At 47.6% G+C, this 20,633-nt stretch overlaps 1 protein-coding gene across 7 annotated transcripts in view; it reads right to left on the minus strand.

Moving 5' to 3' along the window:
• si:dkey-91i10.2 (uncharacterized protein LOC555224 homolog) overlaps positions 1 to 20,633 on the minus strand; it is a 45,699-nt gene that overhangs the window by 17,423 nt on the left and 7,643 nt on the right. Inside the window, exon 1 of one of the 7 annotated variants that reach the window (XM_054786715.1) lies at positions 9,081 to 9,119. The exons of the other annotated variants lie outside the window; for them this stretch is intronic. The gene's annotated coding sequence lies outside the window, so the exon portion shown is untranslated. Of the gene's footprint in view, positions 1 to 9,080; positions 9,120 to 20,633 lie in introns of those variants that run through there. 7 annotated transcript variants of the gene reach the window in all.

Raw genomic sequence — 20,633 nt, forward strand, 5'->3', positions numbered from 1 at the left:
CCCCGATGGGACGCTGGGATGTGGAACACTGCTGACAAGTGACGCTGTCATTTTTGACGCGACTCCCTGCAGATACTGCCACATATCCATGGAGTGATAAATGATTGACAGCATTACAAAGCTACATAATACGCACGTATTTAACTATTTACGAGCAATATAAGCAATGCAATTAATTCAATTTTATCAGTTACATATACGTACTTGTTCCATCAATAACTGTAAAAGTCCAGTAAATGATAGTATTGTGCCGGGAACAGCTAGTTTAGCTTTTTTTTGATTATGATTACAGTTTTCAAACATGCTCAACAACTTACATTTGTAACAACAAGTGACCATTTTCTAATTGGAACACACGCAATTGACAGAATAACCCCATACATACGTAAACAGTAATAATACATCATAAATCATTATTTAGTCATTAAATAATACAACAATAATAATTACAAGAATAAATTGAAAATTTATTCCATTAAATCATTCAATACCAAAGACGTGGTTACTGAACGTCTGATCCCAACAACGTATTCTTACGTCTTTGACTGGGTTGTTTGCGCTAGAGGCAAAAAGAGGTGATGACGCACCTCCCAAATAATGCATTTCACTTCAGAGCAATTTTAAGCCATAAAAACGGCCACAAGGTGGCGGAAGTGCATTTGAGAAGAGCTTGGCAGAAGTCACGTGGACGGAAAAAACACACGACTGGAAGGAGGAAGTGAGAGAGCATGGAGGAGTGTAACATTGCACAGGGAAGCTTAACGCGTGTGCACACGCGCACACGAAGCTCAGTTCCAAATGTGAAAATTGTAAATAGTTGATGGTGTTTTATTTGTAAATAAATTATTTTGACGTAAAACAACCCTTTTTTGTGTTGTTTATGTTGGTATAGTTGTTTAGATATTTCAGCTGTCACAAAAGCAAAAATATTTTCCTGAAACTTACCTACAGTATGTTTTACTGCTGATTACTAAAGAACAGAAAAAGGTAGGTTCTGATGAAAGATGAGAGTCTAATGTTTCCTTTGGTAGGTTCCATGTTTATATAACCATAGAACACAATATTCTGTGTGCCTTGAAAGATCAGACAGAATGGACTAAAATGGCCGCTATTGAAGGGTTCTCTTTTGAAAAGTGGCTGGGATTGAATGAGTTAAGGTAAACTGACAGATAAGTAATGGATAGTAATAGAGCAATAACATTAAATAATATTATATGTATTCAATTATTTTTTAATATTTTGTTTTAGTTAGCGTTTTTGTACGCTTGCATGATGGTGAAGTACAGTCATGGAAAAATGATTAGTCCACCCTTGTTTCTTCAGTGTCTTGTTCATGTGAATGCCTGATACAACTAAAGGTACCTGTGTTTGGACAAATATAACAATAACAACAAAAATAGCTGATAAGAGTTCCATTGTTTGGCAGTACAGTGCTATAGCTATTCATGTAAGAACTTAAGCGATTTTGGTTATCAGAAAAGCATGGAAGTTGCTACATATCAGCTCTTAAATTCAACTCTTCTGAGCTATATCTGTTATCATCATATTTGTCCAACCAAATGTACCTTTAGCTGTACCAGGCGTTAAAATGGATCCATGAACTGAAGAAACAAGGCTGGTGTCATCATTTTTTTCCATGACTGTATGTTAAAATGTGACTTAAAACATTGCCTGTACACTTAATGAAGGTTATTATTTCCTAAGAAATGGAGGTTCGACTGAACAAACTTGTCTTGACTCCCTTTAGGTCTGTGCTGTGGTTTTGGTTTGTTTGACTTTGTCCCCACAAGCCAACAGGGCGGTCGGTATGTACAGTAGGTCACGTCCAGTCAGCTAAAGCGACAATGAACTGATAGAAAACCCGGCGCTCCCTTGCCTGTGTTTGTATTTGGAACGTCCACGCATCACAGGAGCGCTGCACGCATCCGACTGAGAGACTTTCCCGCGGCGAGGAGCTTCAGAGAAGGCCGCTTATGCAAATAGGCGCCATTCCGAGCAACAAGGCCTCGTTGCGAAGATAAAGGAGGCTTGCAGAGACGGGAGCTTCAAGGAGGTTCTGATGTTGCCGCACGCCATCTTGTCGCCTTCTTTGAACCTTCTTTTCGCTTTGCATCATGCCACTCGCTGGCCACTTTATTAGGGCCAGCTGGTTGTCGTCTGCATCGTACTGAGAGCTGCTACTTCTGATGTTTTCCACGCGGGTAGCAGTGCTTCGCCCTGCATCAATCCAGCTAATTGCACGTATAATATTTATATGCAAGCTCAGTGGCGGTGTGTTTGACCGATGAAGCAGTCAGACTAGTCATTACTAAACGATCACAGAGGGAAATAAGCCTGATTGCAAATATGTCAATTGCAACATGACAAATTGCCTCCTATTGATTGATGAAGGGTCATACACTACCTCATAAAAGTGACTTTTCGGCACATATTTTATTCTATCTTTTCATGGGACAACATGAAGGGGGTCATGTGACCCGTCACATGGTCTCAGGTTTGACTGGGGAGCATGTGTGTTAAATTTGGTGTTCACACTTTGGACATTTTCATGAAGGTTGGACAGCAATCTCAGGTTTATAGCGATTAAGTGGTTCCAGGCCCGGCCGTGATAAGTCTATTTCTGCGTGGCAGGATTCCTTATGTATACATTTTTGTAGTATAGAGCATAGAAAACCTGTTTACGACCTTCCAAATATGGCTTTTAACATTATTACACCCCTCTAAACATGCAATAACAGCCTTACAGTCATCTTTCAAGTCGTATTACCCAATATAGTAGACATAATAACAGCAAATAAGCCATTTCAGACATAAATAACACTCATGTTTGTGTGTGTTGCTGTAAATGTGCTCCCGTGGTACGGACAGGAAGTGACGTCGGGAGTTCAGAGTTGAGTTTTAGCTTGGCGTGAGTTACGGCTGCAGCACTGTTGGGGGTTATTATGCCTGTTGTGAGATACTACAAACCTGCAGTAAATCATGTCTGGTGCTTGTGTGTCTCACCAAACATTACAGTAACATTACTGACACTTAGTGACCAGTGCAGAATACTAAACTACTAATACTCATTTAGCTATTTTTATGCTTGAAAATTCTTAATTTAGGCAAAAAAGGGCACCATTTGCTTAAATATGCATATTTTGACTCATAATATTCAACAGTATTCAACCAAAAAACAGCATATTTTTGTGAAAAACCGTGATAGAGTGAAGTGCAAAGCGGCGAGGGGCGACCGTACTCCACTTTGTTGCCAGCGGTTTAGACATTAATGGCTGTGTGTCGAGTTTTTTTTGAGGGGACAGTAAATTTACACTGTTATACAAGCTGCACACTGACTACTTTACATCGTATCAAAGTGTTGTTTCTTTAGTTTTGTCCCACGAAAAGATATCATAAAATATTTGCAGAAATGTGAGGTCTCTTCACTAGATTTGCCGCTAGTGCAGAGTATCTCCAGGGTTGTGATTACGTGCTAAACACATGATCCCTCCAGCTGCTACATCTTCTTCTGGCAGGCCAGTTGCCTAGTTCTGTTAACAAGCGGCGTTACGCAGTCCCGTTATAATGTGTTAATGAGCAAGGGCGAACAGGTAGCACCAAATTTATTTGTGGCGGGCCACCACAAATAAATGAATGTATGAACACTGTACTGTAGCTCTCTTTCGCTTCACCTTTGTTTTCAGTCACACTAGTAAAAGTGAACAGTTGTACTTCCCGGGAGGGTGACTCAGTCTAATTCCTGGAGCACACAACAAACAGGCTTGCGAGCCTCGCTGCATTGCTGTGTGTTGTCATCCCCGCAGAGGCTCGTGGTGACATCAGCAAATCCCACACTGGCGACGCAAACATCAACAATCTGCTCACGTTCACGTACACGCACACACTGAGCTCGATCGGCCGTCTATGAGCCAGCAGCGGAGAGAAAGACAAAGAGGTGACGTGGGCGCGTTGGAGAAGCTGATGGTTGGCGTGGGAGCGAGAAGTTGAGATGGATGAGGGGATCGTCAGCCAGTCAGTGAGTGAGTCACTCAACCGCGGAGTGGCGAGACAGAGTGAGAAATATGAGAAAACACAATTTATATGACCTTTTAACCTTTGACCTTGCTGAGGGCTTCAGCAGAGAGGCATGATGCCGTCGTAGTGATGTTCGCACGCTCGCACGCTCACGAAAAGCAGTGACACGCATCACTTTGCAACAAGCTGACTAAGATATGACAAGACGATCTCTGATTTGTTCGCACAAAAAAAAAATGTCCCGTAGGAAATCACGTAAATAGAAATCCCTTCATCCCTCGCCACACCGCGCTTTGAATTCCACACCCTCGCTGCTGTTTCGTGGTTGAATACGGCCTGTTAGGAGTAAAAAAATATACACCTTTAAGCACATTCTATATATACACTACTCAAAATAATCAGAGGAACACTTGGAAAACACATCAGATCTAAACTGGGGGAAAAATGATGTTGAATATGTTTCCTGATAATAAGTGGGTGATGTATTAGTAACAAAATGATGCCACATCATTTGATAGAAATGAAAATGATCACCCTATAGAGGGGGGAAATCAAAGACACCCCAAAAATGAAAGTGAAAAAATGATGCAGCACACTGGTCCATTTTGCTAAAATGTCATTGTAGCAACTCAAAATGATTCTCAGTAGTTTGTGTGGCCCCCACGTGCTTGTACGCATGCCTGACAACGTGGGGGCATGCTCCTAATGAGACTACGGATGGTGTCCTGGGGGATCTCCTCCCAGATCTGGACCAGGGCATCACTGAGGTACCTGGACGCATGGAGGAGATTCCAGGAGACAGGTAGTTACTCCAGGAGAGCTGGACAGGGCCGTAGAAGGTGCAAGGAGGAACAGGATGAGCACTGCCAGAGCCCTACAAAATGACCTCCAGCAGGCCACTGGTGTGAATGTTTCTGACCAAACAATCAGAAACAGGCTCCATGAGGGTGGCCCGAGGGCCCGACGTCCTGTAGTGGGCCCTGTGGTCACTGCCCAGCACCGTAGAGCTCCATTGGCATTTGCCATAGACCACCAGAATTGGCAACTACACCACTGGTGCCCTGTGCTCTTCCCTGATGAGAGCAAGTTCAACCTGAGCACATGCGACAGACGTGAAAGGGTCTGGAGATGCCGTGGAGAACGTTATGCTGCCTGCAACATCATTCAGCATGACCGGTTTGGTGGTGGGTCAGTGATGGTCTGGGGAGGCATATCCCTGGAAGGACGCACAGACCTCTACAGGTTAGATAACGGCACCCTGACTGCTATTAGGTACCGGGATGAAATCCTTGGACCCGTTGTCAGAACCTACGCTGGTGCAGTGGGACCTGGGTTCCTCCTGGTCCACGACAATGCCCGACCTCATGTGGCTAGTGTATGCAGGTAGTTCCTGGAGGATGAAGGAATTGATACCATTAACTGGCCCCCACGTTCACCTGACCTAAACCCAATAGAACACCTCTGGGACGTTATGTTTAGGTCCATCCGGCACTGCCAGGTTGCTCCTCAGACTGTCCAGGAGCTCAGTGATGCCCTGGTCCAGATCTGGGAGGAGATCCCCCAGGACGCCATCCGTAGTCTCATTAGGAGCATGCCCCCACGTTGTCAGGCATGCGTACAAGCACGTGGGCGCCACACAAACTACTGAGAATCATTTTGAGTTGCTACAATGACATTTTAGCTAAATGGACCAGTGTGCTGCATCATTTTTTCACTTTCATTTTTGGGGTGTCTTTGATTTCCCCCCTCTATAGGGTGATCATTTTCATTTCTATCAAATGATGTGGCATCATTTTGTTACTAATACATCACCCACTTATTATCAGGAAACATATTCAACATCATTTTTCCCCCAGTTTAGATCTGATGTGTTTTCCAAGTGTTCCTCTCATTTTCTTTTAGCAGTATATATAGCCTAAATTAAGCCTTTTCAAGCATAAAAATGGCGAAATGAACTAAAATACAAATATGAGGCATTCAGAAAGATGTAAAATTCTGCACCGGTCACTAGGTGTCAGTAATGTTACATTGAGGAGACAATAGCCACCGCAGGAAGTACTCGTGTCCAGAAACCGGAACAAAAAAGAACTCGCTAACGTGTGAGTCTATCTTATGTCTTATTGTCTCCTATTATGTCTACGATATCGGGTAATAAGAGTGTAAAGATGACTATGGGGTGTTATTTTACGTTTAGAGGGATCTAATAATGTTCAAAACCGCAATGTGGTAAACAGGTTTTCTCTGCTCCAATTACAAAAATATTCCATTTAAAAATAAGGAATGGTATTTCAAGGAAATTCGCTTATCACAGTCGGGTCTGGAAGCAAGTAACCATGATAAAAGAGGGATTGCTGTATTCTGTTCCAAGGTCACATGATGGCCGCTATAAAACCTTTGTTAAGTAAATACAGAACTCAGTTTTGTGGGCGGCATTGGCTCAGGAGGTAGAGGAGGTTGTCCCGAAACCAGAAGTTTTGCAGTTTGGTCCTTGCTCCCTCCACCCAGCCACTGTTGTTGTGTCCCTGGGCAACAACAATGATGCCCAAACAGATGTATGGATGTGAATGAATGTTTGGTGCTGGTCAGAGAGGCCGTAGGCGCAAATTGGCAGCCACGTTTCCGTCAGACTACCTCAGGGCAGCTGTGACCACAGTTGTAGATTACCACCACCAGTGTGTGACTGAGGAGTGAATGAATAATGGTTTCACTTCATTGTGAAGCGCTTTGGGTGTCTTGAAAAGTCCTATAAAATGTAATCCATTATTATTATGAATTGATAGGCATCTTCCTCCTTAATACACACTCTGTCCGCATTTAAAAGTGAAATGATTTTGTGTCTTATTTACAGCAATTGTGATATTTACTTTTACTTTATGCGTTATTTGTATGCACGTGGTTATGTTCCTCCTCGTTTCTTTAATAAAATGCCTTCATAACGTCATCTAAAATGCACTTTGGTCATATGGTTTTGTGTGTTGTTTCAAAAGATGATATTTAAAAATAACGTGAATAAAAATGTCAATAAAAGTGGATCACGTGGGTCCCAGGTTGAGACCACTTGAGAACCCCTGGTGTAAAATATTGTTTTATTTTTAGTAAATTAAAATTCCTTATTGAAGTGCATCAGTAATTAAAAATGTATTTAATTTCTAGCACGAGTATGCCAGCTAATGTAAACACAGCCGTTAGGGTTTAACGTCTGCTGTTGTTGCTCCGACAGCTTCAAGGCGGAGGTGCCTCTGCATCCTTTTATCAATGGCACATGGAAACCTCTAATTGCTAACCCCGGGAAGTCTTTATCTAAAGTGGCGAGGACAGCCATGATTAGCCTGCCGTGGAGTGTCAACTGCAAGCCTCTTCCTGCCCACCTTTCCCCCTGCATCGATATCGCCAGAGTCAACTCAATTTATTTTCCAATTTACTAATTTTCTGTCACTCTGTAAGTATGACTTGATGAAGGCAACGTGCTAACGGCTAATGCCAGCTCGCCGTGATTAATCGCAGCACCGATGAGACCGTCACTAAGGCATCAATGGCACGTCCTTATTACGCACACGAACGTAGTCGCGGGTTTGACCTTAACATTAATTCAGTTTTTAACCGTTTACAGTCATTCGGTGGACCGTCACAGCTAGATTTGTCTCTACCTGATGGCCCTCGCTCACAAACACATTATAATGGGACTGTCTGGGCAGCTCGTGGTTCCAACTCTGTACAGTAGGTGGCACCGTAGCTCTGCTTCTTAGCACCCCTCATGTGCCCATGCAGGTCCACCACTGGCTTGGTTGCGCATTATAACGCATTTGTTCGTCAATATAGTGAGATATTGGGTGTAGCATGACGCGTACCTTATCTTTAAAATCAATGCACATTTATATGGAGCCCAGGAAACATCATGAATGTTATAAGGTGATGGCTTCATTGTTGGCAACAAAGGTTTAAATACACAAGATAATGTCACATATTTCTTACAAAACCAAAAGCTCTCTTCTACCCGTCTACATCTTCTACAGCTTATCTGAGGTCGGGTCGCGGGGGCGGCAGCCTAAGTAGGGAAGCCCAGGCTTCCCTCTCCCCGGCTACTTCGTCCAGCTCCTCCTGGCGGATCTCGACGCGTTCCCAGGCCAGTTGAGAGACACAACGTGTCCCGAGACCTCCTTCCGGTCGGACGTGCCCTCCCCTTGGAGACGTCCGGGAGGTATCCTTACCAGATGCCCAAGCCACCTCATCTGGCTCCTCTCAACTCCACGTTTCTCCCGGATGACAGTACTTCTCACCTTATCTCGAAGGGAGAGCCCACCCACCCTACGGAGGAAACTCATTTTGGCCGCTTGTACCCGCCATCTCGTTGTTTTGGTCACTACCCAAATCTCATGAGCAGAGGTGCGGGTAGGAACGTAGATCCACCGCTAAATTGAGATCTCTGCCTTTGGGCTCAGCTCCCTCTTCACCACAACGGACCCATGCAGAGTCCGCATCCCTGCAGACAAACACTTGAGCTGGCCTTTTTGAAAACCTCCACTCTGGCGGGAGTTTTGTTAACTATGCAAATTGCATGATCATGTAATCCCCCCCTACAAATCAACACCACAAATAGATTACTGTCCGGTGGGAACCACTGGAGTTATTATATTAATAATTATTATTACATTGGTGAATAAGCAGCTAATGCTAAAAATGAGCATTGTTATTTTTCTAAGCCATTTCACGACTGGTTGTTTCTGTGGTACAAACTCATAGGATGCCGCGGGGTATCGTGTGATTGCCTCTCTCCTCTCCAATTAACCTCATCCTCCTCTCGGCTGAGCCACGCAGAGACCCCACAAAAAGACAACCTGGTCGGGGCTATTTATGTCTGAGCGGAGCATCACCACCAGCAGAAATTCCCCGTCTTTCCCAGCATGCATCAATTATTCAACCCCGCACACCACCTTTAAAGAAGCATTTAAAAGACTCTTGAAAGGTTTCATTCACACCTTCACACACGCGCGCGCGCACACACCCGCCACATTCAAAGTAGTTTTACGCTCAGGCAAACGGAAGCTAGGAGACGTTTGTGTACTCACGTTGTGTGTTTGCAGCTACACAGCACACCGCCTCCTCTCTCTGGAGTAAAGCATGTCAATGATCGTGTGTGTGTGAGAGAGAGAGAGAGAGAGACCTCGATAGCTATTGTTACAAGCAGGAGGGGCCAACTGAGCATGCTCCAGTGTGAACAGCCCTCCTGGTTGTCATGGAAACCGACAAGCGAGACGCTCTGTGTGGCCTGCATGCTGACACGGAGGTTGCGTTGTTGTCTGTGTGGCAAACTTTCTGACTCGAGGGTCGCATTGGGTTAAAAAATGTGGCCGTGTGGACAAAACCAGTTATATTTGTTGTATTATTTAAGCTGTGCTGTACGTGCTTGGTAGGATGAACTAACTAAGGATTTTGACAGCTGAATGGTTAGATTTAGAGCACCACTAATGGAGATGACTACAAATAAACTCATCTCATTTGCGACTTTCACCACCTTCAAGAAAAAGGATAAAACCCTCAGATAAACAAATAAACAAGGTAAGTGTGCAACAACAATATCGTTGTGTATTTAGTGACGCAGAAAGCAGTTCTCCCAGATGCACATTCCTCCGCCTTGCCGCTGATCAATCAGCCCAAAGTGCGTGGCACTCGGCTAGCTCAGTAGCATTGTCCGGTAGTCCGCTGTTTTAGTCACGTCGCAGTGAAAATGAAGACATTGCAGTCGATGTGGGATCGTAACTCGTCCATTTCATTCAGCGAGGAAAATGCTCGCTAAAGGGAATGTGTGCGGTGTTAGCTTGAGCTTAGCTCGTTTTCCTCTGCGCCTACCTCGCCCTTGTTTACGTTCTCGACGCCACATGCGAGCACTTCCAACCGGCTGGGTGGTGTGTGTAGACTACGGTACTCTGGAGAGTCGAAGATCTGTGATATCCGAGATCCAAAACCTCTTGTTGAGCTCGTCAAGAAACCAAACCCGATATGAGCAAAAAAGTGCTACAAAACTGCAAATCCAGAAGAGACGCTGGGCTTCGCTGCGTGTACGTGCCGCCATTTTGCACAAGTATAGGTCTTCTGTTAAACATGCACGCCATTTTCAATTCTTTATTAACACAAATGAGGCTGAATTTAGGCTAATAGGCAAAAAAAATAGGCTAATATAACAAAAACAAAGACTTTCTGTGTAAAAATGTATGCTCAGCAGCAGCCGTGGGCACCCCCAGTGTCAGAATGATACAATCTTCATCACATGACATTTTCATATGATTCGACTGAACAAGACACCCAGAATAACAATGAATAAAGGATTTGGGGGGTTACAATGTGACCCATGAACTATAAAATATTGACTATTGAGAGTGTGCGAACATCCACCCGGACGCCCTCCGGTTTTGCAAACAGGCAGAATGTGACAAACAACACTGCGAAATATGAAAACGAACAAGGAAAAGAACCAAATGTCCGATAAAATCGACATTTTCATCAAGAACTTTGTTGTGCAAGCGTAACGGATGCCAGCCAGTGCGGCTGCGCAAGCGTACGTTGGTAAAACCTGAACGCTCGGTCGACAGTCCAGGCTTTTGGCCGAGCGGTCAGCGCTCTCGTCTCCCATTTCGAAGGTCCTGCGTTTGAGCCCTGACGCCGGCAGTGTGAAGCAGACAGGTTACACAAAACTTGCTTCTCCTCTGCATAAACGAACCCCCACTCTGCTTTGTTTATTCCGGGAGCTGCTGTGACGCGATCCCTATGGTTACTGCAATGTCCCTAGTTTCAGAAATGACAATAATCTCCCGTTTTGAGGATCAATTTATAGTTACAGAGAAGGAACCAGGAAGCTGTACATCTGACATCTGACTCCCAGTCATGGCAGCTGTGCAGAGTGGGTCGGGCGTGAGGAAGCACCGGCACAGCAGCTTCGTTTTGTTTGTTCCCTTGCCCCCAGCAAACATGGCGGACTAAGAACCACACAGCAAGCAAGGAACCCACGCCATGAATTATGGAGTCCTCATGAATTATCCAAGCACGAGGACCCGTCTCATGTTGACTGGGGTGTCCAGTGAACTGGACCTCAGTGTGGGACTAACGCCGTACACCAACACCTGCTCCTTATTGGCTGATTTTTTAATTTATTTGTTGTTATAGAAATGTATATACGTGTATATAAGTTATCACCCATTTTTGTAGAAATACTATTGCTTGTTGTATTCGTGTACCCTTGTGCACAGAAAGGAGCAAGCAGGCCCCGTGAGAAGAACAAAAGACCAGTCTTGTGTGACTCGGAGACATGAAGGAGTTTTGAGTTGCTCAAGGCCAAGCTACACTCCTGCTCCTGGTCTTATCCTGTGATGTTAGAAAAGTGATTTACTCTATCATCCATAATTTAGAAACCACAATTGTCTCATTGGATGCTGAAAAAGCATTTGACAGAGTAAACTGGAAATTTCTCTTTGCAACACTACATAAATTTGGCTTTGGAGACTCATTCAGAACATGGATTAAAATACTATACAACACCCCGAAGGCCTCTGTTCGGACCAACAATCACATCTCTCCAGAATTTACTTTACAAAGAGGTACTAGGCAAGGGTGTCCACTCTCTCCCTCACTATTTGCTATCTTTATCGAACCTCTTGCAGCTGCAATTCGACAACATATAAATATTAAAGGGATCCACACCACAAATGTTCATCATAAGATAAGCCTTTATGCTGATGATGTATTACTCTTCCTGGATAATTCACATTCTTCACTTCACGAATCTATCTCACTCATTAACAATTATAGCACCTTCTCAGATTACTCCATTAACTGGTCTAAATCCACAGTACTGCCCATTAACTTTGGTTTCCAGAGCACCCCCTCTATACCACTGTGTTCAGGGAACATTAAGTATTTGGGTATTAACATTTCCTCCAACCTGTCAGACCTGATCCGCTTGAATTATACTCCACTATTGAAGTCAATAGAAGATGATCTTGCACGTTGGAGAACCTTGCCCATCTCACTTACAGGCAGAGTATCCACCGTGAAAATGATGATTTTACCCAAGGTTAATTATCTATTTTCCATGATCCCCACTAAACCATCTATAATTTGGTTCAAGTCATTAGACTCATATATAAATAAATTTCTTTGGAAAAATAAGCCAGCACGAATAAGTCTCAAAACATTACAAAAATCTAAAGAATATGGGGGCTTAGAACTCCCAAACTTCTCCAACTACTTCCTTGCAAACAGGTTACAGTATATCTTAAAATGGATCAACCCTAACCCATTGGATTATTTATGGCTAGACATAGAACAATCACTTAGCCACGAAATCCCAATTTGTAACCTGCCCTTCATTAGCCAAATCCTCCGAAAAAATAATTGTTTTAAAAGTATAAATATAAGCAACACTCTGACAGCTTGGTGGGAATTTTTAAAAATAACAAAATTCTCGCTCACTCCTTGCCAATACACTCCCGTTTGGAATAATCCTGACATCTTGCTTAAAAAGAAACCATTAAATTTCCCAACATGGCACGAAAAAGGAATAAGTTGTATGAAAAATATAATTATAGGAAACAACTTTATCTCATTTAACGACCTTGTTACACAGTATGGAATAAATCATAACAAATTTATTGAATACATACAAATTAAATCCATAATTAAAGCAAGTTTCAGGACCATATCATGGGAAAGCAATACCACTATTGACCAATTTTTAAAAATATCTGCCCCTAAAACATTATCTAAATTATATATTCTACTTTCAAAAAATGACAACACAATTGGAGTACCAATCTCCAAATGGAGCTCAGATTTATCTACAAGCTGTGACCCTGAATTTTGGAAGCAAATATGTCTTAATGCTTCCCGGTTAATCAATAATCCCAACCTACAGCTGATTCAGTTTAAAATCCTTCATAGAGTACACTACACAGGACATAGAATGTTTAGAATGGGCTTAACTGACTCTAACATCTGTACACACTGCTCAGACCATAGAATAGATGACTACTTACACTCCATGTGGACCTGTGCTCCCATTAAAAATTTTTGGCACGGAGTGTGTGAGTACCTATCTTTGGCACTTGGGTTCTCCATTCCTACCTCTCCTTTACTATGCCTGCTGGGCGATCTCTCCACAATTGATGTAGAAACAAATCAAACACAGCTTCTCATCACTGCATTAAGCATCGCCAAGAAAACCATTCTCATCAATTGGAAATCAAGGAAGAAACTGAACATAGCTCTTTACAAAAATCTTTTGTTAGATCATATAGCTATGGAGAGAATGTCTGCTGAACCTAAAGAACAAATGTCAGAATTTCAGTCTATATGGGCACCAATAATTAATTCCCTGACCTGACTCTCAGGGGGGTGAGGGCATCTGTCTCTGCCCCTGGGGGTCTCGTTCATCTGGCGTGGGGTGTGGTCCTGGTCGCTGGGTGGGCCTGGTACCTCGGGGGCGGGCGGTGGCGGGCTTGGTGTCCCGGGTCTTCTTTGCTGGGCTGCCTGCCTGGGGGGGCTGGTGGGTGGGGGTGGGGAGGGGTCCGGGTTGGGTGATGGGGCGGGGGCGGGGTCGGGGGGGTCGCCCAGGGGGCGGCGTTGGTTGGCCTCCGGGGTGGTGGGTGGATGGGGTGCTGCATCCTGCTGGTGCCGGGCGCCTACTGCTGCTGGGGGGGCCCGTGTGCGGCTGGTGGCGCTGGCTCTCCCTCGCCTCCTCTGCCTCTGGGGGTGGGGCGGGGACTGCCCTGGGCCCTCCTGCTCGGCTGCCGCGTGGGGCCGTCCGGTGTGGGGTGTGGGGGCCGGCCTCTCCCCCTGGTGGGGGCGCGGGTGCCTGAGCCCGGCTGCCCCCGCGGAGCCATCTCCCCTGGGTGGGAGGGTGGTTTGGGTTGCCCCTTTTTATTTATTTATTTTTATTTTATTTTTTTTTAAAATTATTTTATTTTATTTTATTTCGCTGATTTATGTGTGTGGTGTATGTGTGATAGGTGGGAGCTGCCTGTTATCCTCCGGCGCCTGTGGCTGTCCCCCGGGTGACGGGGGGCGCGGAGGTGGGGGTCGCGGATGTGCGGTTTGGGCTCGGGGTGGGGGGTGCGTGGTGCTGGGGTGGGGGGGATCCCTTGCTTTCTCCCCTCAGGGACGGGGCCGCTGTGGCTCGGTGGGTGGGGCGTGTGGGGGCCGTGGGCGGGTTGCGCGGTGGGGCGGGCGGCGTGGTGTCCATCTGCGTGGTGCTTCCCGGGATCGGCGGGAGGATGCTTGCTCCGGGGTGGGGCGGTCGGGGGGTGGCTTTGGCCGGGGGCTTGGGGGTCGGGCTGGCGGGGGGCTGGCGGGCGGTCCCTGCTGCCTGCTGGTGTCGGGCTGGTCCTTGCTTCCGGGCCGGCGGTTGTCTCCCTCCCTCCGGGGTTTCCCCCTTGGCGTGTTGGTGGATGGGCGGGGGGTGGGGCGGTGGCCGGTCTGTGGCGTGGCGGTGGGCGGGGCGGGCGGGGGCATCTGCTTGGGCGCCGGGCGGGGGCCGCTCCTCTCGCGGGCCCGGTCGTGCGGTGCTTGCTTCTCTGTCCCTCCCTGGCGCCTCTGGCCTGCGTGCTTCGTGGGTGCGGCCGTGCTCCGCTCTATGTGGGGTCCGGTGCTCTTGTGGTCGTCGTGGTGTTGCTCCCTTGCCGGCCGTGGTGGTATGCGGGGGGCGCGTGGGCGCGGCTCCCGCTGTCCTGGTGGCGGTCGGATCTGCCTTGGGGGCGTGTGGCTTGTCCGTGGTGTTTGGCGGTTTGGGGGTGGCGCTGTGAACGCTACCTCCGGTGGGGCTCCGGTGTTGGGGGGCACTGGGGGTATCGCCTCTGGGGGGTTGGGTGGGCCGGACTGGGCATCCTGGCGGGCCGGGTAGGGCCTGTGGTGTGTCCTGCGGCACGCCCGAGCCTGGGCTGTGGTGGGCGGCCGGTCGGTCATGTGTCCTTGGTCCCCCCCCTGCTCGGTTTGGGCGGCGTTGGGGTGTGGGGCCCCCGTCCTTCCTGTGCCACTGCACCACCTCACATATATATAGGACATTGGGGGGTGGCCTACGGTCGGGCGTGATTGGGGAGGGGAGCTGCCTTGCGGGGCTCCTTTGCTCCTGCTGTGCCACTGACCTGTTGCCCCCCAATTTTAATCGCAGAGTAGACACTTAGGGTTTGGGGGGGCTGGCCAGGTGAGGGGCCCTCCGAGCGGCAGCTGTCCCCCGATTTTAATTGCATCATTAGCTATCATCCACATACACTCCATATACATGCACACAGATACACCATCCTCTTTTATTTTATTTTATTTATTTATTTATTTTTTTTAATTGCATCATAGACACTATCACACCTTATCACATACACGGGTGGGGCGGGCTGGATTGGGGTGCCTCGTGCACCTCGGCGTCTGCCCGCCAGGGTCGGCGGTGTGGCCGGGGGCCTGGCCGTCGCGGTGGCTCGCCCGGGGCGGCCTGGCCTGTGGGGTGCCCTTGTCTGGTTCGCCTGCCCTTCCCTGGGGTGGCCCTCTGGGGCCTGTTGATGCCGGGGCTTGCGCCGGGGGGGGCGGCTTGCGGTGCCCCCCCTGGACTGACACGTGCCGCGGGCGCCTCTGCGCTCTTGGGGCGGGTTCGGCGGTCTCCGGGGGGCGGTGCTGGTGCTTCGGGTGGCCCGTGTGCTGTCGCGGCGGCCGGTGGTTGCTGCGCTGTGGCGGCTGCTGGGGCGCCGGGCCAGCTGGTGGGTTGGGGCTTGGTCATGCTTGCGGGTACTGTGGGCCTGGGTGGCGGGGTGGGGGTGGGGGGGCGGGTGCCCTGGGGCCGGGCTCGCTGGGGGGGGTCGTGCTCTGCCGGGCGCTTGGGCGTCTGTCGCCGTTGCGCTTTGTGCGCTGCCGGGCCGCTGTCTGTGTCCTCGCCTCCCCCGGTCTGTCTGTGGGCTTGTCGGGGGTGGGGCTCCGGTGCGCGGGTGGTGCGCTGTTGGCTCTGGTGGCATGTGGCTGGTCTGGCTTCTGGTGGTATGTGGGGGCCGTCGGCTGGTCGGCTGCTGGTCTCGCCTTCTCGGCGCTGGTGCTTGGCCTCCCTGCGGCTTGGGGTGTGGTGCTCCCGCTCTCTCTTCGGGGTTTGCTGGCCCGCGGGTCTCGGTTGGCGCTGTGTGGTGGTTCGCCTGGCTGCTCGCCCGTTTTCCCGCCTGCCTGCTCGGTTTCCCGCTCTCCTCCTCGCTGACTCCCCTGTCTGCCTCGCTGGCGGCGTCCTACCGCTGGGGGGGTGTGGCCGGGTGTCTTCCTGCTCCCCGGCAGTCTGCGCTCTCCGCTCCTGGGTTCTGAATCGTATGTCTGGGACCCCGGGGTCCCCGGCTCCGCTGCTCCTTGGGTTACCAACGGGGGATAGGGTGGGGCTTCCGGGTGTCGGGCAGTCGACCACTGTGTGTGTGTGTGTGTGTGTGTGTGTGTGTGTGTGTGTGTGTGCGCGCTTGAGTAAGTAAGAGTGTGTATGAGCGTGCGCATAGGGGTGTGTTTGTGCGTAGGAGCGTTTATGTGCGTGTGTGTGGGTGCGTAGGAGTGTGTATGTGCGTGCGTGTGTGTATTTTTATTTATTTATTTATTTTAGTTATTTATTTGGGGGGGGGCATACAGGGGTTTGCTCCGTGGGGTCAGGTGCTGGGCGATACATCTCTGCCGCCCGTGCCTCCGCCGGGTGGGTGGAGGGTGTGCCTCCTGCATCCCTTGGCGGGGCGGCCCTGTGTCGGGGGTCGGGCGGGGGTTGGCCCGGGGCGGGCCGGGCTCCGCTCCCTGGGGGTGGGGGTGGCGGTGGGGGAGAATTGGCGCTTCCGGCGCGGGCGGGCTTCTTTCCGGCTGTGGAGGCGTCTCTGGGCCTGCCGGTTTGTGGCCCCCGGTACCCGTCTGCCTTTGTGGGGTGTGATCTCTCGCTGGTCTCGGGGGTTGGCAGTCCTCCGGCCCGCTGGCGCCCTGTCCTTGGCTGGGATTACCTCTCTTCGGCCCCTTACTGGTCTTCCCGGGGGGGGGGGCTCTCTGGGCTGGCTCTTGGGGCACTGTTCTTTGTGCTGCCTGCCCCTATGGGCCTGGTGGCCTTCTGGCGGCCGGGGCCCGGCCTTGCTATTTGGGGCGGGGCTCTCTGGGAGGTGGAAGGCGGCCCCTTTCCTTTCATGCACTCTCAGTGACAATCACACGCCCACACATTCCTGCACCTTTATATATATATGAAGTCTTCCTTACATACAGAGATACCTGTACATATGCACACTCACAGTACATACGTACTTCCCCACATTACTCACTGAGTTATCCAGGGTGTTATTATGTTGTTGGTTCTATTACAGCGACGGTGATTTCAGCAGTATGACTATATATATATATGTGTGTATGTGCGGTATATATGTGTATATATATATATATATATATATATGTATATATGTATTTATGTATGTGTATGTATGTATATATGTGTGTATATGTATTTTTTTTTTTTTTTACAATGATGTGCATTACAGTAACTTTGATTCTATTCACTATCATGGATAATCATTTCATTACTACAGTTATGTGTGACTGTTTCAATGCGGTATTATCATGGTGATCACTATCATAATTCATCATTTCATGACTGCTATTGTGTGCGACTGTTTCAATGCAGTATTGTCATTGTGATCACTGTCATAGGTCATCATTTCATGACTGCTATTATGTCTGATTGTCATTGACAGCTTTGTCATTGTGGTTGTTGATATTGATTTGTCCTTTATCCTTGTTCGTCTTTATAGTTGTCACGGACATTTATTTGCTGATGTCGTTCGGTATGTTTCTGTTGTTCTGTCACAATTGTTGTTGTTGCTGCTGTTGTCCTTGTCTCTTGTCTCTCTTTTTTTTGTTTTTGTCCCCTCTCGCCCCCCCCCCCCGTTTCCTTTTCTCTTCTTCTCTGTCCCCTCCTGCTCCGGTCCGGGCGCTCCAAATTTGCTTTATAACAAGCATCAAGGTCAAGAAAAAAAAAAGAAAAAAAAAAAAAAAAAAAAAAAAAAAAAAAAAAAAAAAAAGTGATTTAAACACATGCATGATAACAACACACACACACACACACACACATAGCCAAACAAAGACACACAGTCCAGCTGTAGTAGGCCCCTTCCTTGAGAAGCTGAACTCTCCTGTAACTAGGGAACGCCCAATAGAAAATAAAGAGAGCTTTTCGGAGAGCGTATTCAGAGCGGTTTGGGAAGGCAACTCTGGTGCGTCTTCAGTCTGGAACCAATTCACTGCGATCAACCCTCTATAAACGTGGGTCATGACTTAACGACCACGGGAAAATGCGGGTCCCAGGAGACCAGTGGAGACCCCCCGCGGTGACTGTGTTTCTGACGACTCCTCCCAGGTATGTTTAACTATTGTATTCACGCTTCTGGATCTTATTTTTGATGACTCAGCTTTCTGCTGGGTGCTGTGATGCATCACCTGCACACAATGAATGATCACAACCATTCCAAGTAAGACTGGAAATAGTCCACAAAGTCAGATAAATGGCAGTAAAGAACACAAGCAAACGGGCTTGCTTGAATGCTCGGTATGAGCGCAGGCCAGCGGGGTCAGGAGAGGAACAGGGAACCGTGCCCAAGTCCATCATGGTATGCGTGGTCTGGTGTGAGTGCACCTTCCTGACAGGTCCATTGAGCGGTGTCTCGGTTTCATTGTCATTAACAATAATTATTAATTATACTGTAAGACTTATTAACATCATTATCATGATGATAATAATGACTTTGCAACATTCCTCAACACGCTAAAGATGCTTGGCGGTCTCCGTGGAGACGCTGTCTGCTTCTCGAGGCAGAAGACGACCTCCGTGCGGCCTTTTAAATATTTACTCTGTAAACTATTCCTGTTGCCTCTCAGGCCTCTGAGTCTCTGTTGTTGTTTCTCTCTGGCTGAGGCTCTTCTTTCCATTCATGCACCAAAAATATCTTATCCTTTTTTATTATCAGCATCACACACGACCCCCGAGGTCGTCTCTTAATGGCGTCTCCACGTGTCCTCTTTCAGTCCGGTGACCTCGCTCGCTGCCGTCTTCTCAAGTGACACCATCGTTGCTGTGTTGCGTTGTGTCTTCTCTTTGCCTGCTGCCGACATCACAAGTCGCTCCTGCTGATGTGTAAACGACGGTCCCTCTACGGCTGTCAAGAACCTGGATGGAGGTGTGAACCAGAACACAGTGTGCTGCAGTATGATGCAGAGGGCAGGGCCCGCTCGGTGCACACCCCTCCTGACATGCATACTGTCCGCACAAGTACATGCAGGTCAGTGTGTTCCTTTACGCAACACCTGACCTGATGTAAATGCCGCTTCCCCGACGGTGCTTCCCTATCCGCTACAGATGGAAAATTAAATAATGGATGAGGGAAATGTGCCTCCGTGTTTGTGTGTGACCTATTTACACACACACACTCACACTCCAGTTGGTCGCCAGGTCACCTGCTGTAGCGTACAACCGAGTCTTCATTTTTCATCTTGGAAGACATTTATGACAATTCATGTCTTGTGGGAACATTTTGATTAAAAAGGTCCTTTCTCTGTTCATCATCATTCACCTGTGACCACACAAAGGGACAAACATGACCCAAATCGTATATAAAGTCTTCCATATATGCAATTGATTGCCATATTTTGGTACAAAAATGTCAAAAATATTTGTTTCACAGGGAAATGCACTGTTCTGCCGTTAAAATGCTGTATTAGGTCAGGAAACGGCTCTGCTGGTGTTATGTTTTGCTTTAAAATGATATATTTTGCAATTCAAATGCTATATTAGATCAGTAAATGGCCAGTTTGGTCACGTTTATGCAACATTTTCCCATTAAAACCCTATATTTGCTCACAAAAGAGGCAACAACAGGCTCTGCTGGTGTTACACTTTACCATTAAAACTCTATTTGCTCACAAAAAAGGCGATGCAAGTGTTATGTTTTACTTCACAAGTCTATGTTTTGTCATTAAAATGCGGCATTAGTTCAGGAAAAGGCGATTTTGGTAAATGAATGAAACATTTTGCCATTTTGCATTCCTCATCTTTACAGTAGATGGAATAGACCACATTGCTCTGTTTTTTGTTTTCCAAAAGAGCACTACATTGGGGAAACTAAGCAAATGCTCCAAAAAAGGCTTTATCAACATCGCAGGGACAATTCTAGTGGACCTCAATCAGCAGTACATCTACACCTTAAAGCTACCAATCACTTTTTTCAGGACAGCGAGGTAAAGATTTTGGCCAAAGAAAACAGATGGTTTGAAAGAGGAGTAAAGGAAGCTATTTTTGTCAAACAACAGAAGCCATCATTGAATCGGAATGGTGGTTTGAGGTTTAATTTGGACCCTGTGTTCAGCAGGTTACTGACACCAAAACCCACAGCTCTTAGTCTTGCTAATGAGGTGAAGGCAGGGCCGAGCCAGAACAATAGATGCTAACGAGCCAGTATCAGAGTTGTTGATCGGAGGTGCTAATGGCAGGAGAGGATTAGACCACTACTCCGCCCAGGCTTAGTGTAAGGAACCAATAGGAGGAGGGTGTTGGCACACCAATTCCGCCCACTCTTACTGTATTTAAGGCCTAGGCTACCAGCACTTGT

The sequence above is a fragment of the Dunckerocampus dactyliophorus genome, chromosome 9 (genome assembly GCF_027744805.1).
Source record: "Dunckerocampus dactyliophorus isolate RoL2022-P2 chromosome 9, RoL_Ddac_1.1, whole genome shotgun sequence".
NCBI classification, from domain to species: domain Eukaryota; kingdom Metazoa; phylum Chordata; class Actinopteri; order Syngnathiformes; family Syngnathidae; genus Dunckerocampus; species Dunckerocampus dactyliophorus.